The sequence below is a fragment of the Ananas comosus genome, linkage group 20 (genome assembly GCF_001540865.1).
Source record: "Ananas comosus cultivar F153 linkage group 20, ASM154086v1, whole genome shotgun sequence".
Taxonomy (NCBI): domain Eukaryota; kingdom Viridiplantae; phylum Streptophyta; class Magnoliopsida; order Poales; family Bromeliaceae; genus Ananas; species Ananas comosus.
In genome coordinates, this window is record NC_033640.1 from 5,711,412 (window position 1) to 5,716,316 (window position 4,905).

Below are 4,905 nucleotides of genomic sequence, written 5' to 3' on the forward strand. Positions count from 1 at the left end.
TTTCAAANGCAGCGATGACGGCGTCCGCAGCGACGGCGGCCTCGGACTCGGGTCGGAGTGAGTGAGATAGAGAGGAGTGAGAGAGCGTGCGGGAGACAGAGAGGAGAAGCTCTGGAGACGCAGGAGCTCGCGCGCGGGTACAGTCGGCGCCGGCGACGGCGGCGTCGGACTCGGGTCAGAGTGAGTGAGGTAGAGAGGAGTGAGGGAGCGTGCGGGAGACAGAGGAGAAGCTCGCGCGCGGGTGAGTGAGAGAGAAAGGAAGGGGGCTCGGGCGGGGTAGGGTATACTGCTTAAAGGCGGTGAATCGTTCACCGCATTTAAAAGCGGTGAACCATTCACCGCATATATATGAGGTATTTGATGGTCCCAGCACACGTGACGGAGGTATTTGATTGGTTCCACAAATGCGGTGAATGGTTTACCGCATATATATGCGGTAAACCATTCACCACATATGCCTTCTTGCTAACCTGGCCGATTTTGAGACTATTTTTATAAATAAATTTTAAGGAGGCCTATTTTTGTAAATAAAAGTTTCAAGAAGACTATTTATAAAAAAAATTCCTTTCGATCACTTGGTAAATAATATCAAAAAATCGCAAAAATTATTTTCTAGAAACTTCAAATGCGTTAGATCAAGTCTAACGGAGCCGATCGTTGATTCGAAAATTCTATCATCGAAAATAGCTCAGGAGCACAGAGGCCTCCGTGCTCCTAAGAGCACAGCAGCCCTGCTCTATATATATATATGTATGCACTGTATCCTTAGAACTTTTTATTTTGTTTGGTTATGTTTTGAGCAAGGATTAACTTCCTAGAAATACTAGCATGCCATTTTATCCAATAAACAATAATAGGGTATCACTCTTTTATCCCATCACTTGGAATTTTGTTATTTTCTGGGGATTTTTTCTAGTTTTATTGTGCTTTTGCTGGGATATAGAGGGTGTTTTTTTAATTCCTACTTTATTTTGTCTTAATTGTGTTTGATGCGTTTACGGAAGTGTTCTTTTGAGAATAAGGTAGCATGCATGCTACCCCTTTATTTATTGAACAGATGAATTAGGTTACAGGAGTGAGGCAGCCGGGCCTCGAACCGGATGAAAAAAAAACAAAAAGAAAATCTAAAATTGTTCAGTTACCGATTAGACCACAAAAGTTGTTCCTAGGAATTCGACAACTGTTTAACCTTACGAAAGTGTTATTTAAATAGAAGTGTTATTATTTAAGACGGTTACTGAAGTACGTACCGTTTAAATAGAACTATTTGAAAATAACATTTACATGATATTTCATTCAAAGCCCATCAAGAATTTTCGTCAACAACGAAAGAAAAAGCTTTGAATTTACGGTTTTGCTTTTTAATTTTTCTGGTTGAGAAGCTTATTTCAATTTCTGCAATAGCAAATTCTCTAGAAATTTTGTTGTAAAACACTTTAGATGCTTTTCAAAGAAGAGAAAATATCTAATGAACCTGACCGAGGCAATAAACAGTGCCTGCTACCCTGCTATATTGATTCAAAAGTTTCCTACTTTGGATTCTGAAATTTGATATCTTGTTAGCTTTACAAGAATCAAATTCAGCTGAGAACATCCAAGTGCGACTCTGTTGATCTCTACTCTTTGTTGAACGCTAGCTTCTCGAATGGAGATTCCATTGCTATTTATGTACATACTTGAAAATAATGGAGCTCCAAAGTGTTCTTTTATTTCTTTCTTATAAAATAGTTATGTTTGGATAACTTATTTCCAAACCAGACCATAGTTTCACTATTACTAAGAACACAACTAATATATACATTAGGGTGTGGATCCGGATTTCGGGCTTATCGGTTTCGGATTCACATCCTCTATACTTAGATTTTAGATCCAACCTTTTTGCAGCCTTGGATGCCATGCTTGGAACATCAGCATCTTCAAGGAGGTCAGTATCACTATGAGAGAGAGAGAGAGAGAGAGAGAGAGAGAGAGAGAGGCCTTCAATTAAGATAAAGTTAAGGTGATCATGTTCGAACAGAAAAAAAAGTGATAGGGAGCTCATCAATACCTTTCTTACCCACATATTGCCCACCCAAACAGTACTTGCCTTTGGCAAAAAGCTGATTGAATTGGATCAGTCACTGATTAAGGTTTCAACATCTCACTCTCTCTCTCCCTCTTTTCTTGTAAGAGAGAGAAACTCGTTAGGTTCAATAGTTATGGCTACAATCAGTTTTAATTATAGCCAAATCAATCATGTATACATGCATATATATATATATATATAGAGTTGAGCTAGAATACTCTCGATAGTAAACGGAGCGTTTTACTATCGAGTTGTTTTAGATGATAGAGCTTCCAAATTTACGATCGGTTCCGTTAAATATGATCTAAACCATTTAAACTATCTAGAAATTAAATTTCACGCACTTTCGATATTGTTCTTTTATCCATCTAGTGAACAGAAAATGAATGGTTGAAAATAAATATTCTTTAAAAAATGATGATAGGAGTCTTGTAATCAAGATCAAGAGTATAGATCTTGTTTTAAATAGTTTAAAAAATTTTCTAACAAAAATTCAATTGATTTGGATATCTTTACACCGTTAAACGAGAAAACGTCTCTTATCCACCATTAAAATTACAAATTTTGAAACCCTTTGATCATTAGGCAAATGATGTCGAAAGATTTGAAATTTGATTTCTAAACACTTCAAGTGGTATAGATCATGTTCAACAGAGCCGATCGTTAATTTGGAAGCTCTATCATCGAAAACAACTCGATAGTGAAATGCGTCGTTTACTATCGAGAGTATTCTAGCTCAACTCTATATATATATATATATATACACACACACCAAGGTAAATAACAGCTTGGATCTGCTTTCACTTTTGTTTTCAGCTTAAGCCAGCATTAGCATATTTTTTAGCAAACAAAATGTTCAAGATCTTCTTATGCAACTAAAAGCTGAAATGAGATCATAAACCCCTGGCAAAACTTTCAATTTGGTGATTCTGATTCTATATTATATGAAATGTTAACAATAATTTTAATGCAGAAGTTTTTTCAATAGCAATATTCAAAACTGTTTAGAAACAAGAGGCAACTGCATGCTCATATACCTCTGAAAATTTTAGACTTTTTTATTTATCCTCCTTAGAAGGCTAATATAAAAATGGGGTTATCTTTTTAACTTTCCAAGTCCTTCAAATATACCTCTAGAGTTAAATTTTATTAGTGAGCTGTTTGGAACAGCTTTTATTTCTATGAAATTAATATATTTTTCTTTCAAATATACCCTTCTATCGTCACTAAATTTTTTTATTTGTCCTTAAGTAAGGGGCAAAAAAAAGTATTTTGACTTTTGATCCTTTTAAGTATACACTTAAATTTATCATCACCGACTTTTCTTATTTGTCCTTAAATTAGGGACAAAAGAGGTATTTTTAACTTTTTTTTAACTTCGGTGGAAATTTAACTTGGGTTAAATATGAGATGACTTAATGGGTACTTACAATGGAGTTAGTTTTGAATAACGGTGAAATATAGAAGGGTATAATCGAAACAAAAAAAAAAAAAGAAAGAAAAAGAGTAAGAATTTATAAGATATTTCAGAAGTTTTGAGGGGCAAATAAAATATTATCCCTAATTTCAAAAAGAAATTGGTTCTAACATTTTCATTGAAATCCTTCCAATAACTTCACGTATAAAAGTAGAAGCTTCAAAATAAATCCTGCTAGAGGACCGATATCTCATGTTCGCTCTCCTCTTTAGCGAGTACTTAATTTACAGCTTCTGCTTCTCAAGTAGAAAAAAGTCATCCTCAAAGCAGACACAAAATGCATCTAGATTTGTTCCTCATACATGATTACTCGCATCTTATCTGGAGCTAAGTTCAAAACAAGTCCCATTGGGCCTAATATTGGTCCAAAGAAAGATCCAGTGAAGTTTCTCCTCTGAGCCCATGTCAACAAGATGCATATATCTATCATATGCTAGCCCTAAACCTGATCTAATAATTTACTTCTCTCGCATATACTAAGATGAGCACCTCATGGAAATTTTTGTCCGAGTTTGTGTGCGAGGAGAAAACTTCTCAGTAACCGTTATTCTATCTAAAATTATCACCAAAAGACTCCGATTTCAAAATTCTAGGCATCAACAATAATATTTTTTGTTTACTATCTTTTTATTCTAAATCATTTAATGTAACTTTCTCAGGTTTACAAGTACGAAATTAGGTTTACGTAAAGAGCTTGTTACAAATCGAAAAGAGTGTGATGAAAAATACACTGACTTATTTTCATAAGATATTACAAACTGCGCAGATCGTAAGCGATTACGATATATATATATATATAACTTGTATTATACAGTACAACAGAATTAAGTTATAAAAACATATTTTTTGGACACTTTTATATAAGTATCTCATTTATACCAAAATTTTTTTAAAAAATCTATTAAAGCCTAAATATAAAGTATAATCCAATAAAAAATAAAAAGTTTCTCTACTTAAACAATCTTATATATCCAGCCTACTCGGCCCGATTACAAACAGAAAAGAAAAAAAAAAAAATTGATCACCATCTCCCATTCTCCTCCTCCACCGCCGTAGCTGACGAGGTAGGGTTCCGGCGGCTGGAGTTCAGCCGCGAGGATCTCGCAGGGACCATAAAGGATTACGATCGCCACGTATCCCTCGGCCACAGGTCGGTGGAGGAGTGAGTGCCAAACATCAAGACTGCCCTACATATAGCGACCCCACATATAGCAATACTTTTAAAAAGTGTAGATAATTTAATCAACAACACTTTTTTTGACATGTAGCGATATTTAAAAGTGACACTAAACACTATTTTTTTTTGTAGTGATTATATTATTAAAGAATGAGGAAGTGTAGCATTACATCTTTTCATTCAACA